This window comes from Oncorhynchus mykiss, chromosome 30, assembly GCF_013265735.2.
Source record: "Oncorhynchus mykiss isolate Arlee chromosome 30, USDA_OmykA_1.1, whole genome shotgun sequence".
Classification (NCBI taxonomy): Eukaryota; Metazoa; Chordata; class Actinopteri; order Salmoniformes; family Salmonidae; genus Oncorhynchus; species Oncorhynchus mykiss.
In genome coordinates this window covers 20820095-20842121 of record NC_050570.1, presented here as the reverse complement: position 1 = coordinate 20842121, position 22027 = coordinate 20820095, and the positions used below count along the sequence as shown (strand labels likewise).

The following is a 22027-nucleotide window of genomic DNA, read 5'->3' as shown; positions in this document are numbered from 1 at the left end:
ACTGTTTCCATTTTCATTTCTTTCCTTCACTTTGTTATTTTGTATTTTCTCGTGTTCTGATATAATAAATTATCATGGACACTTACAACGCTGCATTTAGGTCCGATCCTTCCTACTCATCATCAGACAAAAAATAAGTTTGTTACACCAATTGGAATCTGTGGTCTTTATGTTTTATCATTTCATTTAGGATACCATCAACACCACAGACCTTTTTGGGTTGAAGGGTTTTTATTTTGTCCTGGAGTTTATTCAATGTAATTGGAGAATCCAGTGGGTTCTGGTAGTGTTTAATAGTTGATTGTAAGATTCGTATTTGATAATGTAATATGTTTTTGCTGTGTATTCTTTGTTATAGGGCCAAACAGATTGGACAAGTGGTTTTTCCATACATCTCAGTGTATTTCTGTATTGATTTAGAGATTTACGATAGAGAAGGCATAGATCTCTCTTTCTCTCTCTCTCTCTCTAGTGTTGTGCTAAATCTTACTCTTGAGTGATAGCACATGGAGTCCTCCTCTCCTTCAACGGAAGAAAATCATTACAGAACTACCCACCACAACAGGACCAAGCAGCGTGGTGACAGGCAGCGGCCGAGGACACAAGACTCCTGGACATGGGAGGAAATCCTAGAGGGGAGAGGACCCTGGGCTAAGCCAGGGGAATATCGCCGACCCAAAGTGCAGCAGGAGAAGCAGCAGCAGCGGCAGCTGCCCCTCGGTCCTGAGCTGCCCCTCGGTCCTGAGCGGCCCCTCGGTCCCGAGCTGCCCCTCAGTCTGGAGCTGCCCCTCAGTCCGGAGCTACCCCTCAGTCCGGAGCTGCCCCTCAGTCCGACGGAGTTTGTTTAGTCAAGTGGGGCCCTATAGTAGGGTTGCCAATCCTAGGTCGGCGGCGAGGGTCGCCGTTCCTAGTAGGAGACTAAATCGGACAAAGACTATGATGGAGTGGGGTCCACGTCCTGCGCCAGAGCCGCGGACAGATGCCCACCCAAACCCTCCCCTATAGGTTCAGGTTTTGCGGCTGGAGTCCGCACCTTGCGGGGGGGTACTGTCACGTTCTGACCATAGTTATTTTGTGTTTTCTTTGTTTTAGTGTTGGTCAGGACGTGAGCTGAGTGGGCATTCTGTTGTATGTCTAGTTTGTCTATTTCTATATTTGGCCTGATATGGTTCTCAATCAGAGGCAGGTGTTAGTCATTGTCTCTGATTGGGAACCATATTTAGGTAGCCTGTTTTGTGTTGGGTTTTGTGGGTGGTTGTCTTTTGTCTTTGTGTCTATGCACCAGATAGGACTGTTTCGTTTTTTTCACATTTGTTGTTTTGTATTTTGTAGTGTTCACGTTTATTGTCCTTATTAAACATGTTGAACACTAACCACGCTGCATTTTGGTTCTCCTCTCCTTCAACGGAAGAAAACCGTTACACATGGTTTTGGATGAGGGCAACATATTTACTTTAACATTGACTTGGTTGAGTGTGGGAAAGTTGGGTGCTGGGAAAGTAGTACTCCACAGGCCATAGAAAACGTGCTACAGTAGTGCTCTGCCTGGTAATGATCATGATGCTGATGATCCACAGACTGAGACAGAGAAACTCAGGGAACAGGAAATCCATATTAGCCACAGCACTGGATAAACCTTCGCAATTTAACCGTACTCTAGCTGAAACACATTCCTCTTTACACTCCAAATGTAGACACACACACAATGCTGTTGTAAAGACAATGTGGCAGAATTAAATAGTGTTGTGTGTTGTAAAGGTACAAGCAAATATATATATTTTTTAATCTAAGAGACAGGGCATGTTCATCCACTATGTTTAACGTTGAGGCAAACAGTACATTACCCATCTTCCCTCACTGTCCTGTCAGTAGGGTTATAAATATCACAGAGATCGACCCTTAATACACCAATCAATATCAATTACATCCTCCATCACACCTTCACTTCAACACCTATTTCCAGACAAACATATATCAAAACAAGGCTGCACAGAGAGTGAGTGTGTGTGTGTCCTCACTCCCCACTAGGTGAACACAGAGAGGTGTTTGACCTTAAAACAAGCCAGTTGACCTTCCCCTGTATGGTCTATACTTAGCTGAGGCTTAACTGGCTGAATAACAATGAACATTCATTTACGCAGCCCTGCAATGAAATAGAACATATCCTACAACCACACACACTGTATGGACCTGAACATATAGTGCATGGTCAGAATCAAACTGTTTCTGTCTCTCACACCCCATCTGGCGCGCGCACACACACACACACACACACACACACACACACACACACACACACACACACACACACACACACACACACACACACACACACACACACACACACACACACACACACACACACACACACACACACACACACACACACACACACACACACACACACACACACACACACACACACACACACACACACACACACACACACACACACACACACACACACCACACACACACAGTGCAGGGAAGGGTTTTGTTACACTGAGATGCAGATCACACCCTCAGCAACTACTTATCAGGCTCCGGAGCTGAACAATCGCATAGAGTTACAGATTGAGTATGGAATCAGAGGAAGGAGCCAGGAGAAAGACTCATATAGGCATTACCAGCATTATAGGGTTTATTATTCTAGCCTCTAACCACACATCACTCTTTATCAAACAAATGATATTAATTTCTCTCCTGATGATTCACCTTCATCAAGGTGAAACACTGGCCACTGGCTTAATTTATACAATCATCCACTAGCAGTTGTATAAACACATTCAATGCTCTATTTACCATAGAGTAATGGAACATCTGAACTACTACAGTATAAAATGAAGATCATTCCCAATTAAGAAAGGCCATCCTCACCCATTCTTGCGTCTGTAAAAACTCCAACATAAATCTCAGCTAAAATCCTCACCACCAACCACAAACCGATCTACCAATCATATGTTGCACAAACAACTAATTGATTGAAAAAATAGGGATGTGACAAATGGACAATTTGGTTTAACGTTTAAACAGCAAGAAAAAAAAGAAAAAATTACACACATCAATTTACAATGCAAAATAATGGTCCTATTGAGGAGCTTATGTCCGGGAAATGAAGTTACACTCTATCTACCACAACCCTTTACAGACATAGAACAGGCTGCACACAGAAGCTCAAGATTATTTGATTTACAGTTCTGGTCACCTAGTGATGGAAATTAGTCCCGCTTCAGAAGCAACATTACAGACAAGTAAAATGCCATTCATATCTCCAGAGAAAGTTTTTTGTGGGCATTTAAAAAGCCGTAGTGTAGCCTACCCTAACAGAAAACAAACATGCCGTAGCCGAGGGGCAACATTCCATTATATCTGAAAAGGGTAATCGATACAGACTACCGGCAGCCTACTGTAATATCATTTTATGAGACAAAAACATCTCCACCCACTCAGCAACGAAGAGTATCCCGTGATCGCAAGACTGGTCCGAAGATACCTCTTTATGCCTGCGCCATCTATCCCATGAATAAACTAGTATTCTACAGGCAACAGACCGAAGACTGAACACACTGGCACCATTAGCCAGGAAGGCCAGCGTGAGGGAGATAGAGGAGGTGCAGGCAGAACCGTGCGCATATGTCTTTGCAATCTGCATCTCGCAATGCCTAACAAATTCACCAAAGTAGCCTAAAATGTGCCTCTTCCTCTCGGGTTTTATTTAAATTGCAGAAATTTCCCCAGGCCGGAAAATAACAACACGGAAAATAATATGTTTAGTAATAACAGCACTGTGATGTTAGTTATGTTGGGAAAACATTGTTTTTCGATTAGGGATTTTTCTTAACGTTAAGAATCCCAATTTAGTTTAAACATTTTAATGTTTATACGTTCACACCCCTAATACAAATCCTTTTGAGATGTTTGAGTTTGTATCTTGTGAGTTGGAGCATATGCATCGAGTCAGTGTGTGGGCAGAAGGCTCCATTATAGATGAGTAGTACCAGTTAGAGAGAGCACAGTGAATCATTCTTTAATGAGGGTTATTTCCCATCCCCTGGGGTGCCATAGAACAGGGTTTCCCAACCCTCTCCTTGGGCCCTCCCAGACGTTTCACATTTTTTGTTTTAACCCTAAACTGGCACAACTGATTAAATTAGTCAAAGGCTTGATGATTACTTGACTAATTGAATCAGGTGTATGTAGTCTGTGTGTGTGTGTGTGTGTGTGTGTGTGTGTGTGTTAGAGTGTCAGTGTCGTATGTGTGAGTGTGTGGGTAGACTCCAGTGTGTGTGAATAGAGACGGTGCAAATAAAAAGGGGGTCAATGCAAATAGTTAGAGTAGCCATTTGATTAACTTTCAGCAGTCTTATGGCTTGGGGGAAGAAGCTGTTCAGGGGCCTTTTGGTTAAAGACTTGGCGCTCTGGTACTGCTTGCCGTGCGGTAGCAAAGAAAACAGTCTATAACTTTGGTGGCTGGAGTCTGACAATTTCTAGGTCCTCCCTTTTTCACCGCCTCATATATAGAGGTCCTGGATGGCAGGGAGCTCGGGCCCAGTGATGTACTGGGCCGTATTAACTATTCTCTCTAGTGCATTACGGTCGGATACCAAGCATTTGCCATACCAAGCGGTGATGCAGACAGTTTAGATGCTCTCAATGGTGCAGCTGAATAACAATGAGGATCTGAGGGCTCATGCCAAATTTTTTCAGCCACCTGAGGGGGAAGAGCCGTTTTCGTGCCCTCTTCACGACTGTGTTGGTGTGTTTGGACCATGATAGGTCCTTCATGATGTGGACACCGAGGAACTTGAAGCTCTCGATCCGATCCACTACAGCCACATTTATGTAAATATTGGCATGGTCGGCCCTCCATTTCCTGTAGTCCACAATCAGCTCCTTTGTCTTGGTTGAGGGAGAGGCTATTGTCCAAACTGCCAGGTCACTGACCTCCTCCCTATAAGATTTCTCATCATCGTAGGTGATCAGGCCTAGCACTGTCGTGTCGTCGGCAAACTTAATGATGGTGTTGTCATGCGTGGCCAAGCAGTCGTGGGTGAAAATGGAGTACAGGACGGGACTAAGCACGCACCCCTGAGGGGCCCCCATGTTGAGGGTCAGTGTGGCAGATGTGTTGTTACCTAACCTCACCACCTGGGGGCCGCCGTCAGGAAGTCCAGGATCCAGTTGCAGAGTAAGGTGTTCAGTCCCAGGGTCCTTAGCTTAGTGATGAGCTTGGCGAGCACTATGGTGTTGAACGCTGAGCTGTAGTCAATGAACAGCATTCTCACATAGGTGTTCCTTTTGTCCAGATGGTAAAGGGCAATGTGGAGTGCAATAGAGATTGCGAAATTCACGGTATGCGAATTGTAGTGGGTCCAGGGTGTCTGGGATGATCACAACTTTGTGATCTGTTAATTTTATACGACATGTAGAAAATATTCACATGCTCAACTTCAAATAAATGCAAACAATGCATCTGTTGGAACAAGGCTTAGGGTTTAGGCTACACTTCGCCCCAGGTATGAATGTTAAAGCTTCATCCAGTGATGAAGGAAATCTCCAAGCTCATCTACTGTAGCCTGCGTATGTCACCAGTGTCATAGTTACTGAGAGGAAAATATATGGCGTAAACATGGCAAAAGGATCCATCTAATACAAGGAAATTCCCTGCTAAACGATGTCCCTTAATTGCAATGATAACGGCCCAGCTCGTCAATCCTCCTTTCAACCTCATCAGCTCCGCGACAGGCAGTGATGGCTGCTCTCAGTCACCATGTCACAAACAAGGATCAGCCCATGGATGGATGGAAGACACATCATAGTGAATAGAGGTAGAGAGCAACTGGTTGAAGGAAGGACTGATTAAAAGAACAACAGGCTTGTTCACAATACATACAGATGATTAAATCCAATCAAAGTGAATCTTCAGGAGTGTTTAGATCACAGTAACAATCACAGTATAACTAATGTTCCTAAACACTCAAATCCAATCCAATGCAGATTTCAATAGAAGACAACAGAACCACAGCTGCAGTCACTGTCCAGCTAGCACATTTACGCTGTATAAAAGCAGGATTAAACCACTCGGGCCAGAAGAACACTGGTGTTGGCAGTGACAAACAGACCCAGTGCCATTGACCCTGAATGTGAACAGTGAGCACACGGCATTGGGCCAGGGGTCTGCTCTGTTCTGCTCTGCCCAGCTCAGCTGCTCTCCCTCTCTCTCCTGGGGCTAGCTGGCCAACACAGCAACGGATATTACCAGCCAAGCACTTTCATTTCCCCTGGCCTACCCCTTTATCCATGGGATTTGCCTGGAAGACCAGTGGATGAACAGGGACAGAGAGGGAGCACAACATGGCTGCTTCTGCACGCTTATCAAATCAAATCAAATGTTATATATCACATGCGCCGAATACAACAGGTTTAAACTTTACCATGAATACTTACATACGAGCCCATAACCAACAACGCAGAGTTAAAAAGTAAGAAAACATTTGCAAATAAGAACAAAAAAGGAAATAGTAACACAATAAAATAACAATAACAAGGCTATATATGTGGAGTACCAGTACTGAGTCAATGTGCAGGGGTACGAGGTAGTTGAGGTAATATGTACATGTAGGTTGGGATAAAGGTGACTAGGCAATCAGGATAGATAATAAGCAGAGTAGCAGCAACGAATGTGAAGAGTGTGAAAGTGTGTCTATGTGGGAGTGTGTGGCATCAATATGCGTGTGTGTGTGTGTGTGTGTCTGTGTGGGGCATCAATATGTGTGTGTGTGTGTGTGTGTAGTACAGTATGTGTAAGTGTGTGGGTAGAGTCCAGTGAGTGCAAGGGGGGGTCAAATAGTCCGGGTAGCCATTTAATGAACTGTTCAGCAGCCTTATGGCTTGGGGGTAGAAGGGTGTAGAAGCTAGCAGATGTGTGCATGGAAACACACTGAGAGAAACAGAAACAGACTTTCAAACCAGAACAACGCAGGACCAAACACAACCTTCAGTTGTACATGAGATACTGCTACTGTTAATTCTAACTACAGTTGATTGATTGATCTGCTTTACCAAAAGTGCTGTGTGCATTGTTCACCATTAACATAACTCTACACAAGGAGCTTTGTTATAAGGAACCTCTGCTCTAATGTACTGCATTCCTGAGGAAGAGGTTCAAATATGTCAACGACCATGCTTTACAAACACACAAGGTGAGGCTTATGTCTGGCTGCTCTGATGGGTTTAGTCAAGCAGAGTGCTGACTTCCCATTTCTTCCTCCCATTGCAAATGGGGCGGGGTACCTAATGCTTGGTATACTCAGTGTATGTGCATTTTTATTCCATGTTTATTAAATCATCAACTTCTCTGTGAATGGTAGCAAATAACCAATCAAAATGGACATGCACATCAGCATCTTTAGCGTGGCGAAGAATATAATTTGGCAGGGATTGCACATTTGGCTGGTCTGTTGCTTTTTACGGCCGCCACATTAACAAAAGCGTCAGCCTCACATCACGGTGGGAGAATGATATGCCATAAAATGAGTTCATTTCCTCGGCTGCCTTCATAAGCAGACATTTACATCTCTGAAATTGAAGCTTTGAGAGAATGAAGGAGTTGCATGAAAGGGATCTGGTGGTACTGAGACAACATCAGCAAGCGCTAGTTCAGTGTAGAATATTGATCTTGCATCATTTTGTCAAGGAGACAGAGAAACAGAGTAGAGGATAGATGAAGGCAATGTAAAATATCTTCTTTACACAATGAAACAGCCATTTAGCCTACTGGTCAAAAGGTCATCAATGAATTTCTCAATCCATCAAAACTACAAACAAATTACAGACGTACACATCAATATTTACTATTGAGTTAAAAAATTTGCTCACACGCTTACATGAAAAATAACAAAATGATATGTTCCTACAAGGTCTTATTCCTCAGTGTCACTAAGGTGAATGACGTCCCGCTGTAAATGAAATATATTTTCTAAAACATAGCTAGTGAAGACATTGGGTCAGGTAATGTGGGTAATGAGAGTTATGACTGTTTGGGCTGTTTGACTATTTGCTTCAGTTTGCATTCTCTTTGTTGTCTCGTCCTTGAACAAGACCCCGGGGACCGCGGACCACCTGGTATCCATGGCAACAGAGATTGTCCCTGGGAAAACTTGGATCATTCCTCTTCTGGAGCAGTGCATTTTGGGAATTATGGAGAGGAGGAAATGTTCCATTTCTCTGGGACGTTCATAATTACATTAGCATGATTGACAGTGTGAAGGGCAGATCTGCCTTAGCAAAGGGACTTATTTGAGATGAGAAAATCAATTTAGAATCCTAAAAAATGTCAGAAGGAGAAGATAAATATTACATCCCTGCCTCTCTGAGGGAAAACCTTGTCCAAACAGACCAGGGGCTGGCCTTCCATCTGGACCAATAATTTTATAAGTAAAGAAAACATTCCTTTGATATTGAGAAACACATTATGAAAGCAGCAGAGTGCTCCCGAACTGCCTCAGACAGATCTAGTGAATTCATAACACATTAGATTAGATCTCACCACCAAGCAGCCTGCATCAGCCTGCATCCTCCATCACAGATCAAAGAGGTCAGTGTCTCGGAGAGATGACAGTGGCCAAAGTCCCACCAAATAATGGCCTCACCTGCCCTTCTTGAAAGAAAACACCACTGCACCACAGCTGAAGAGCAACCTACAGTACAAATTCAACACAACCAAGCAATAATTCATCATAGCACAACTATCAGAACATCATGGGCCAGGCCAATCTGAGACATAGAAGGTATCATTGTGGGATTACGAGAAAACTGTCAATCTTGCTCAGAAAATAAAGACAGATACACAGTAGACGACAGAGAGAGAGAGAGAGAGAGAGAGAGAGAGAGAGAGGGAGAGCAGTACTCTGTGATTCACTATCCTCTAACATCCTGACCCAGAGTGTAGCAGCACTGCCCTGCCCTGACATAGATCACTGACACATGTCATCAGCAATCCTGTTACTGTGCGGATCATGGAAAGTAACTCAATGACATAGGCATAGTGCACAATAGAAGCTTTACTTAAGCAATAAGGCACCAGACGGGGCTATATAATGAATACAGTCACAGGTAAATTGTGTTGTTTGACCCGACGTGAAGCAGTGAGCCAATCAACCCATTTACCTGTGACTGTATTCATTATATAATACTGACTCGTGTGCCTTATCGCTTTTATAAAATGGTTACCAAGTAAATTCATAAAATTGAATTCTCCCACCAGAAGATATACAGTAGTCCAGTCTTAAATCTGTCCGTTAGTTCTTTTGGTCTTGTTTTATTTTTAGCTTTTTTTCAATTGGCGTTTACTTGGATATATCCCTAATAATGACGTTGATGCATGATTTTGCCTGGCTAAGAAAAAGTTTGTCTGTACACCATTCACTCTATCTATGGTAGCCAACAGGGAAGATTGCATTTCAAAAGTGAAACATTGTTTCTAAGGTCTGACAGGCAGACAGCAGGTTTTATATTAACGCCTGCTGTTACAAACCAAATGTTAGCCTAGAAAGCAAGGTCATGGCTAGAAGGGATCCAGTTTTAGTCAAATTCATGTCAGATTAGATTTTTCGTAGCAGGTTAGGTGAATTTACGCAGAAGGTTAGGACTACTAGTCCTACCTGTACATCTGTTTCTACCATATTCCCCTGTTCTCTCTGTCTAACCATTAGTCTCTACCCTACTCTTCCCTCAGCAGATGGAGATGAGGAGAGAGAGGAGATGAGAGAGAGAGAGAGAGAAGAGAGAGGATAAAGAGCGGGAGAGGAAAATGGGTAAATCCTCCTGAGCTCTCTCAGGATGGCCGTTCCCTGCAGCTACTTCCCTGGCACAGAACAGGATGAGGCAGCTGTGCTCCCAAAACCATCAGGAATTTACTTGGAACCGGCTCCATTTTGTGTGTGTGGGGGGGGGGTGACATTGTGGGGACACGCACAGAGACACGCACACACATTCCGTTATATGCTCACACACATTCAGAATGTGACAACAGTTTATCTGTCTACAGCACGTACCAGCTGTATTAAAATCTAACCTTTGGCTTTGATTGAGTGCAGCAGAGCAAAGTAGTGAAACACTCGACTCTTGCTTATCAGCAGTCACTGAGATAAACCTCATTAGGAAAATCAGCTTCCAGGGACTAAGCTATTGGAAATGAGCTTCCAGGGACTAAGCTATGGGAAAGGAGTGTGATCAGTGCTCGCTGAGTGTTGTATGAGTCACACTAGGCCACAATCCATTCAAATGAATTATCATTTAATTCTCATTCAACTATAATTTTCACAGTTCAACTACAATGAACAAAAATATAAACGCAACATGTAAAGTGTCGGTCCCATGTTTCATGAGCTGAACAAGAAATGTTCAATACGCACAAAAAGCTTATTTCCCTCAAATTGTGTGGCCTAATTTCTTTACATTCCTGTTAGTGAGAATTTCTCCTTTGCCAAGATAATCCATCCACCTGACAGGTGTGGCATATCAAGAAGCTGAATAAACAGCATGATCATTACACAGGTGCACCTTGTGCTGGTGACAATAAAAGGCCACTCTATAATATGCATAACACAATGCCACAGATGTCTCAGATTTTGAGGGAGCATGCAATTGGCATGCTGACTGCAGGAATGTGCACCAGAGCTGTTGCCAGATAATGTAATGTTAATTTCTCTACCATAAGCTGCCTCAAATGTCGTTTTAGAGAATTTGGCAGTACATCCAACCGGCCTCACAACCACAGACCATGTGTATGGCATCGTGTGGGCGAGCGGTTTGCTGATATCAACATTGTGAACAGAGTGCACCATGGTGGCAGTGGGGTTATAGTATGGGCAGGCATAAGCTAATGACAACGAACACAATTGCATTTTATAGATTGGCAATTTGAATGCAGAAAAATACCATGACGAGTTCCTGAGGCCCATTGTGAGGCCCATTTTTTTTTAAAGGAATCTGTGACCAGGAGAGAGGAAAGGACGGAACCATTTTGATAGAACAAGCCATTGATAATACTATGGGCAATTATCAGCACAAAATGTAGTCATTGAGAGAGCATGCCCCGCAAACCGGGAACATTCCCAGAACATTAGGTAAGATTCCCAATCATTTGTGCTTAGGGATTTATTTAACATTAGGATGATAACATCCCAAAAATATTGAAATACATATATAATTTTATGAAATATCCTAGGAATGTTCATCTAACATTCACTAAAATGTTGTTCACAACATCTGCAACAAACACCACAGAACATTCCCCAAAGGTTCTCATTAGGTTTCCAGGTAATGTACTAATACAATGTGCCAGTAATGTTTCCCCAGCAAAACAACATTGGTTCTGTGTAGGGATGCAAAATATATCGACGAACATATCGGAATCGGACGATATTAGCTAAAAATGCCAACATCTGTATCAGCCAGATGTCTAGTTTAACGCCAATGTTAAAAACCGATGTCAAAGCGACCGTGCATACCTATATACCGTAGGTACATGACGTAATGATGCCACGTAAAATTTGCAACACAGCATTCCTAACCTAGCTCACAATGTCTGCTGTGTGGTCGAGCCATCATTTGAAAGAGTAAGAACATTTCAGCGAGACAACTCAAAGGCAAAATCCATTAAAGTCAAGATAATGGCATTCATTGCCCTTGACAATCAACCGTTCTCTCTCGTTGGTGCTGTTGGCTTTCACTGACTGGTCGAGCATCGGTACACACAACCAAGTAAGCTATTTTTCAGATGTTGTCCTACCTGAGTTACACAGTAGTAGCATCACTGCTATTAGCTTCTTGACATACATACTATGGAACGCTGTTTGGGTCTTTGCATGTCAAAAAAGATACAGTAGCAATGTCAAAGCTGCACAAAAAAGTCTGCAAACAAGCAAACACCGGCCACGAACGATGTGTTTACAATACTGCATTGGTAATAAAGCATAATTTGTTTGACCTCAACTCCTGGGGTAGCTAGCTTTAGCTTGGTACCTAGCTAACATGAATACAACCAGCCTGAAAACAATGACCAGTAGAAACTGCAGTAATTTTCATTATTCTTAGCAATAATTTAGGAATCCTTGTGAGGAAATATTAGCTAGGTTGCCACTTGTTGTGGTATATTGAAATTGGCGAAATAATTGAAAGTTTGGCGACTTCAATTCATGAAAATAAATAGCTAGCCAGCTACTTAACCCTTTTGCTCAAAGCTAACACTATAAGCAGCCAGCTAGCTTCATCTGGCTAGTGAGGCTCCTCCAGACCGGGTTATGTGTTGTGAAGCTAGCCACAATAAGGATTAGGCACAATAGTGGAATTTGCGGTTTGCCTTCAAAATATGTCATGTCATTGACGGTGATGCAAATGAATACAAATAGTATATTTATGTCACACTTTTATTTTGAAGGCTAACCGCAAAGTACACTGTTGTAGCTAATCCTTATTGTGGCTAGCTTCACAACACATAACCCATAGCTAGCTATGTCATTTTGCTATATTTTGGGGGAAGAACATTGTTTGCATCCATGAGCTGGCTAGCTTTCTTTTATGACCACCACTGTAGGTGCACGAAGCACCTTTACCAGCATCATAGCATACGTATCGATGAATCGTTGTGACATATGAAATGCAAGTGATAGTGTGATCAATGTGTAATGACTACGTAAAAAAATAATGAACGCATTCAATTATTATGTGATGTGCAGTCATATTCAGGTCCTGATTGGTCAACAAGCTAATTTGACACGTCAAATAGTGTTATTTGATGTGTATCTTTTTTGACACGCGAATACCTAAATGGTGTTCCATAGAAATCCTAGATGAGAATGAAACGACTGAGCAAATTTACAACAAAATAGCACAGCAATTATGTGAAAGAAATAGGATTTGATTATGTTTTACTGGTAATGGGGACATTCGTAAATGCCAACAGAATAACTTTTTGGTCAGTATGGTGTGTGTGTGTATGTGTGTGTATAACCTTTATATAACTAGGCAAGTCAGTTAAGAACAAATTCTTATTTACAATGACGGCCCGGACGACACTGGGCCAACTGTGTGCCACCCTATGGGACTCCCAATCACAGCCGGATGTGATCCAGCCTGGATTCGAACCAGGGACTGTAGTGACGCCTTTTGAACTGAGATGCAGTGCCTTAGACCACTGTGTCCATGTGTGTGGGTTATTTAACTGTACTAGAATGCTTAAAAATGGTACTACAATTTTAAATATCTGTTGTCGGTATCGTTTTTTTTTGGGGGGGGGGCAAGGAAAATATCGGATATCGGTATCAGCCAAAAATGTCATATCGGTGCATCACTAGTTCTGTGAAAGTTCCCAGAATATTCATAAGGTTCCGGCAAATGTTCTCATAACACAATAACTGTCCAGTCGTACTGATAATTATAGGATGTTTGTATAAAACATATGCCTGATGTTGCAAGAAACATTCCTAGAACACATTTATCCTGTTCTTTAAAGGTTCCCATAAGGTTTTATGCAGTTGTGGGAACAGTCTGGTGAGAGCATTGTGAGGACATCACAAAATATATGTTCCCAAACACAAAAACTGTCCAGTTGTGTGGATGATTCTACATTGTTTCGTTTAGGGTGCAAAAAACATTCACCTGATGTTACAAGAACATTCCCAGAACACATTTGTAATGTACCCACAATGTTCCCAAAACCCAATTACATGTTCTGGGAACCTTTAAAGAAATCGGATAGATAGTTCTGTTAACATTCTTGCAACATCATAGGAATGTTTTGTGCACCCTGAAACAAACATTATCTGAATGTCAGCCCAACTGGACAGTTGTTTTGGGAACATATCATTTGTGATGTCCCCACAGTCAGTGGTGGAAAAAGTACCCAATTTTTCCTACTTGAGTAAAAGTAAAGATACCTTAATAGAGATATTACTCAAGTAAAAGTCCCCCGGTAGAACTTGAGTAAAAGTCTAAAAGTATTTGGTTTTAAATATTATACTCAAGTATCAAAAGTAAATGTAATTGCAAAAAGATACTGAAGTATTAAAAGTAAAAGTATAAATAATTTATTAAGCAAACCTAACGGCACAATTTTCGTGTTTTTTATTTACAGATAACCAGGAGCACACTCCAACACTCAGACATCATTGTACATTTTACAAATGAAGCATTTGTGTTATTAAGTTAGTCTGCCAGGTCAGAGGTAGTAGGGATGATCAGGGATGTTCTCTAAATGCATGAATAGGACCATTTTCCCGGTCCTGCTAAGCATTAAAAATGTAACAAGTACTTTTGGGTGTCAGGTTAAATGTATGGAGTAAAAAGTACATTATTTTATTTAGGAATGTAGTGAAGTAAAAGTAAATGTGGTCAGAAATATAAAAAACGACTTAAGGACTTTAAAGTACTTTACACCACTGCCCAGAGTCTGCCTATAGTCTTCCCACCAGACTGTTCCCACGACCTAATGAAATATTCTGGGAACCTTTAAAGAACAGACGAAATGTGTTCTAGGAACGTTCTTGCAACATCAGGTGAAGATTTTACACACATTTCCTATAATCAGTTTTTATGTTCTGAGAACACGCGACCTAACGAATGTTCTGAAAACTTTCACAGAACCATTTTTGGATTGCTGAGCATTCCCTACATCTTAAGCAAAAAACAACATCACCAACACACTCACCAGCTATCGTTCTTTATGTGACATTGACATGCTCCAACTGATGCCATTTGTAGCTAACAATAATTGACTATTTTAAACTACTGCTGTCACATCGACACTTATATTCATTATAATTCCATTATTGCTTTTGTGCTGATTTTCACTATTTATCAAGCACAATTGGAGTTTATAATGATGGTTTCAGGCTAATGATGCTTTCATAATTTGACCGTGCATCTTGCTGACCGTGGGTCTTGGTGGTTGGGGTATTTTTTTTATTTTGTCATTATAAAAATAAGCTGTTACTGCATTTCAACACATATGCTTTCTGTTTCATAGTTGCAACACAGGTAGACCACAAATAAAATGTATTGAACACTTCAATTTAGGTGTTTTTCAGTTTTTACATAAGCCTACAGTAACATAAACTAATAAATTCTATTGTCTTATTGTAAATATATATTTTTTGTATTCTAATGTTACTCAAGACCTTCATTAACACAACCAAATTATAATTTTTGAAATAGCATATATGAAATCTATTAATTACACTGTTATAAAATTGCAGTCACAATGACTGCTCACTCATAAGCTCAAAGGGGGGTCCCTCGAGGCCCACCGGTTCTATTTTAAATGCCCCGGTTGAGCTGTGTTGTGGAGTAACTTGAGAAAGAGCTTTTACCGTCCTCTTCTCAAGACCTCTGGCAGCCTGCTGTAGAATGGCAATCACCATCAGACAGATAAGTGTAATTTACAGTGCCTTCGGAAAGAATTAAGACCCCTTGACTTTTTCCATATTTTATTACGTTACAGGATTATTCTAAAATGGATTTAAAAAAATACAAAATCCTCAGAAATCTACACACAATACCCCATGATTTTTTTGAATACAAGATAGCGTAGCAGTCAGACATCTTTGTCCTGACGTGTCCCTTGTCCCTTCTTTTACATATTTTTCTTCACATATCTTTTAAAAATATTTTCCTAAACCTCAACTTCTAAATACTCTCCTGCAACCCGCCTCACCCAATGTGGGGTGGATCTGTTTTTTTTTCTAAAGTATTTCTATTTACTTTGGATCTGGAACCCCTCAATTGAAGCTAGCCAGCTAACTACCTACCAGCTATCAGTCAGCAACCCATTGCTAGCGGTCATCAGCTAACCTTTAGCTCGGAAAGCTCTCGCCAGTTCGAACAACGTGACTCAAACCAGAGCATAACGGATCTATTATTATTTATTTTATTTTTCTCCCCCATATCCCCGGATTCCTACCGCAAACTCTGAACATTTTCATCTGGATCTTCGCAACTAGCTAACCGCAATCCCGGGTGACTACTCCTGGCTAGCGTTTCCATCCCGGAGCAAGCACCAATTAGCCTGAAGCTAGCCCGGACAGGGCTCCTGTGCTACCACTGAAGCCCACTCCTGGGCTACAATATCCGGACCCCTTCTACTGCCGGTACGGGGCACAGAACCCCGCTGATCCTCTACGACTGGAATACCGACATAATCTGCCCGAGGATTCCAACAGGCCCCTCAGGCATGACGTCCGCTGAAGGCCCATTCTGCTAACCGCGGCCTTCTAGCTACCTAGAGCTACTTGGAACCCTACTAATTCCACGACTGGTCTATCGACATCACCGCACGAAGAGGCAAAAACAGACTTACCCCCATCGAGATTTACCCCCTAGCCCCGGGCTGCCAACTGCTTGCTTGTTAACCCGGTCTGCTACCTGCTAGCTTGCCAGCCCCGGTCTGCTAACTGCTAGCTTGTTTAGCCCCGGCCTACTAACTGTTAGCTTGTTAGCATCGCCCTGCTAGCTGTCTGAATTGCCGTGTCCCCAGTCAGACCAACCACTCACTGGACCCATATGTTCTCTTGGCTACACATGCCTCTCTCTAATATCAATATGCCTCGTCCATTACTGTCGTGATTAGTGATTACTGTCTTATTTCACTGTAGAGCCTCTAGCCCTGCTCAATATGCCTTAACCAACCATGTTGTTCCACCTCCTACATATGCGATGACGTCACCTGGTTTAAACGTCTCTAGAGACTATATCTCTCTCATCATTACTCAATGCCTAGGTTTACTTCCAATGTACTCACATCCTACCTTACCTTTGTCTGTACACTATGCCTTGAATCTATGCTATCGTGCCCATAAACCTGCTCCTTTTACTCTCTGTTCCGAACGTGCTAGACGGCCAGTTCGTATAGCCTTTAGCCGTACCCTTATCCTACTTCTCCTCTGTCCCTCTGGTGATGTGGAGGTTAATCCAGGTCCTGCAGTGCCTAGCTCCACTCCCACTCCCCAGGTGCTCTCATTTGTTGCCTTCTGTAACTGTAAAAACCTTGGTTTCAAGCATGTTAACATTAGAAGCCTACTCCCTAACTTTGTTTTACTCACTGCTTTAGCACACTCTGCCAACCCAGATGTCTTAGCCGTGTCTGAATCCTGGCTTAAGAAAACCACCAAAAACCCGGAAATCTACTGCAAAGATAGCCTGCAGAGTTCTGTATTACTATCCAAGTCTGTACCCAAACAATTCGAGCTTCTACTTCTAAAAATTCACCTTTCCAGAAATAAGTCTCTCACTGTTGCCGCTTGCTATAGACCTTCCTCTGCCCCCAGCTGTGCCCTCGATACCATATGTAAATTGATTGCCCCCCATCTATCTTCTGAGCTCGTGCTACTAGGTGACCTAAACTGGGACATGCTTAACACCCCAGCCATCCTACAATCTAAGCTTGATGCCCTCAATCTCACACAAATTATCAATGAACCTACCAGGTACAACCCCAAATCCGTAAACACGGGCACCCTCATAGATGTCATCCTAACTAACTCGCCCTCCAAATACACCTCTGCTGTTTTCAATCAAGATCTCAGTGATCACTGCCTCATTGCCTGCATCCGTAATGGGTCTGCGACCAAATGACCACCCCTCATCACTGTCAAATGCTCCCTAAAACACTTCAGCGAGCAGGCCTTTCTAATCGACCTGGCCGGGGTATCCTGGAATGACATTGACCTCATCCCGTCAGTAGATGATGCCTGGCTATTCTTTAAAAGTGCCTTCCTCACCATCTTAAATAAGCATGCCCCACTCAAAAAATGTAGAACTATGAATAGATATAGTCATTGGTTCACTCCAGAACTGTCTGCCCTTGACCAGCACAAAAACATCCTGTGGCGTTCTGCATTAGCATCGAATATGCAACTTTTCAGGGAAGTTAGGAACAAATATACACAGGCAGATAGAAAAGCTAAGGCTAGCTTTTTCAAACATATATTTGCATCCTGTAGTACTAACTAAAAACGTTTTGGGACACTGTAAAGTCCATGGAGAATAAGAGCACCTCCTCCCAGCTGCCCACTGCTCTGAGGCTAGGAAACACTGTTACCACTGACAAATCGACTATAATTGAGAATTTCAATAAGCATTTCTCTACTGCTGGCCATGCTTTCTATCTGGCTACCCCTAGCCGGTCAACTGCCCGGCACCCTCCACAGCAACCCGCCAACGCCCCCACCATTTCTCCTTCAGACAAATCCAGATAGCTGATGTTCTGAAATAGCTGCAAAATCTGGGCCCATACAAATCACCGGGATAGACAACCTGGACCCTCTCTTTCTAAAATTATCTGCCGAAATTGTTGCAACCCCTATTACTAGCCTGTTCAACCTCGTCTGAGATTCCAAAAGATTGGAAAGCTCCCGCAGTCATCCCCCTCTTCAAAGGGAGTGACACTCTAGACCCAAACTGTTACAGACCTATATCTATCCTACCCTGTCTTTCTAAGGTCTTCAAAAGCCAAGTTAAAAAACAGATTACCGACCATTTAGAATCCCACCGTATCTTCTCCGCTATGCAATCTGGTTTCAGAGCTGGTCATGGGTGCACCTTAGCCACGCTCAAGGTCCTAAACGACATCATAACCACCATCGATAAGAGACATTACTGTGCAGCCGTATTCATCGTCTTGGCCAAGGCTTTCAACTCTGTCAAACACCACATTCTTATTGGCAGACTCGACAGCCTTGGTTTTCTCAAATGATTGCCTCGCCTGGTTTACTAACTACTTCTCAAGATAGAGTTCAGTGTGTCAAATCGGAGGGCCTGTTGTCCGGACTCTGGCAGTCTCTATGGGTGTGCCACAGGGTTCAATTCTCGGGCCGTCTCTCTTCTCTGTATACATCAATGATGTTACTCTTGCTGCTGGTGAGTCTCTGATCCACCTCTACGCAGACGACACCATTCTGTATACTTCTGGCCCCACTTTGGACACTGTGTTAACTAACCTCCAGACGATGCCATACAACTCTCCTTCCGTGGCCTCCAACTGCTCTTAAATGCAAGTCAAATTAAATGCATGCGATTCAATCGATCACTGCCTGCACCTGCTCGCCCATCCAGCATCACTACTCTGGATGGCTCTGACTTAGAATACGTGGACAACTACAAATACCTGGGTGTCTGGTTAGACTGTAAACTCTCCTTCCAGACTCACATTAAGCATCTCCAATCCAAAATTAAATCTAGAATCAGCTATATTGCAACAAAGCATCCTTCACTCATGCTGCCAAACATACCCTCGTAAAACTGACCATCCTACCGATCCTCGACTTCGGCAATGTCATTTACAAAATAGCCTCCAACACTCTACTCAACAAACTGGATGCAGTCTATCACAGTGCCATCCATTTTGTCACCAAAGCCCAATACACTACCCACCATTGCAACCTGTACGCTCTCGTTGATTGGCCCTTGCTTCATACTCGTCACCAAACCCACTGGCTACAGATTATCTACAAGTCTCTGCTAGGTAAAGCCCCGCCTTATCTCAGCTCACTGGTCACCATAGCAGCATCCACTCGTAGCACGCGCTCCAGCAGGTATATCTCACTGGTCACCCCCAAAGCCAATTCCTCCTTTGGTCATCTTTCCTTACAGTTCTCTGCTGCCAATGACTGGAACGAACTGCAAAAATCTCTGAAGCTTGAGACTCATATCTCCCTCACTAGCTTTAAATTAAGCACCAGCTGTCAGAGCAGCTCACAGATAGCTGTACATAGCCCATCTGTAAACAGCCCATCTACCTACCTACCTCATCCCCATACTGTATTTATGTATTTATCTTTCTCCTTTGCACCCCAGTATCTCTACTTGCACATTCATCTTCTGCACATCTACCATTCCAGTGTTTAATTGCTATATTGTAATTACTACGCCACCATGGCCTATTTATTGTCTTATCTTACCTCATTTGCACTCACTGTATATAGACTTTTTGTTTTCTTTTGTTCTACTGTATTATTGACTGTATGTTTTGTTTATTCCATGTGTAACTCTGTGTTGTTGTATGTGTCGAATTGCTATGCTTTATCTTGTCCAGGTCGCAGTTGCAAATGAGAACTTGTTCTCAACTAGCCTACCTGGTTAAATAAAGGTGAAATAAAATGTTAAAAAATGTATTTTTTTAAATGACAAATAAAAAAAATGGTTTTCAGAAAGTTTTGCAAAGGTATAAAACATTAAAAAAAAACAGTTACCTTATTTACACAAGTATTCAGACCCTTTGCTATGAAACTCGAAATTGAGTTCAGGTGCATCCTGTTTCCATTCATCATCCTTGAGATGTTTCCACAACCTGATTGGAGTCCACCTGTGGTAAATTCAATTAAATGGACATGATTTGGAAAGGCACACACCTGTCAACATAAGGTTCCACAGTTGACAGTGCATGTCAGAGCTAAAACCAAGCCATGAGGTTGAAGGAATTGTCCGTAGAGCTCCGAGACAGGATTGTGTCGAAGTACAGATCTGGGGAAGGGTACCAAAACATTTCTGCAGCATTGAAGATCCCCAAGACCACAGAGGCCTCCATCATTCTTGGAACCACCAAGACTCTTTCTAGAGCTGGCTGTCTGGCCAAACTGAGCAATCGGGGTAGAAGGGCCTTAGTCAGGGAGGTGACCAAGAACCCAATGGTCACTGACAGAGCTATAGAGTTCCTCTGTGGAGATGGGAGAACTCTCCAGAAGGACAACCATCCCTGCAGCACTCCACCAATTAGGCCTTCATGGTAGAGAGATCAGACGGAAGCCACTCATCAGTAAAAGGCACATGACAGCCCGTTTGGAGTTTGCCAAAAAGCACTTAAAGGACTCTCAGACCATGAGACAATATTCTCTGATCTGATGAAACCAAGATTTGGCCTGAATGCCAAGCATCACATCGGGAGGAAACCTGGCACCATCTTTACCGTGAAGCATGGTGGTGGCAGCATCATGCTGTAGGGATGTTTTTTAGCGGCAGGGACTGGGAGACTAGTCAGGATCGAGGCAAAGATGAACGGAGCAAAGTACAGAGAGATCCTTGATGAAGTCCTGAGTGCACTGGAGCAGGTTCTCAGACTGGGGCGAACATTCACCTTCCAACAGGACAACGACCCTAAGCACACCGCCAAGACAACGCGGGAGGGGTTTCGGGACAAGTCTCTGAATGTCCTTGAATGGCCCAGCCAGAGCCCAGACTGGAACCCGATCGAACATCTCTGGAGAGACCTGAAAATAGCTGTGCAGCAACACTCCCCATCTTATCTGACATAGCTTGAGAGGATCTGCAGAGAAGAATGGGAAAACTCCCCAAATACAGATGTGCCAAGCTTGTAGCGTCATACCCAAGAATACTCGATGCTGTAATCGCTGCCTAAGGTGCTTCAACAAAGTAATGAGTAAAGGGTCTGCATACTTATGTCAATGTTACATTTTTGTTTTTTATTTTTAATACATTTGTAAAAATGCCTAAAAAACAGTTTTTTCTTTGTCATTATGGGGTATTGTGTGTAGATTGATTGGGGGGGGGGGGGGATTTAATCAATTTTAGAATAATGTTGTAACGTAACAAAATGTGAAAAAAGTCAAGGCGTCTCAATACTTTCCAAAGGCACTGTACTGTACATGCTCCACAGATCTTAGAGCCACTGTCTAAACCATGGATCAATCCTTCTCTCCTCTTCTCTCTCACTCTTCTCACTCCCTTGCTTCTCTCTCTCTCTTCTTGTTCTCTCTCTCATGATCTGAATAAGAGACTGGATAAACGAGCAATCTGCAATCAACTTCAAACTTTTTCACATCTATTCTGGTCAAGTTGCTTTCACAAAGACAGCTCTTACAAAGACAGAGTGAGTGTGTTTATGAGTCTGTGTATACAATAGTTAATAATTTGTATTGCAGTAGTGCTGGTGTACAGCCATGACATGAGCCAGTTATACCACAAAGCATTCAATTACAATTCAACTTGAAGTAATTTTAATATTCTACAACAAATC

The 22027-nt window shown here is 42.6% G+C and overlaps 1 protein-coding gene across 1 annotated transcript in view; it reads right to left on the bottom strand.

Moving 5' to 3' along the window:
* Positions 1-22027, bottom strand: part of LOC110521535 (glypican-5) — a 145122-nt gene that overhangs the window by 24062 nt on the left and 99033 nt on the right. The window lies entirely within an intron of this gene.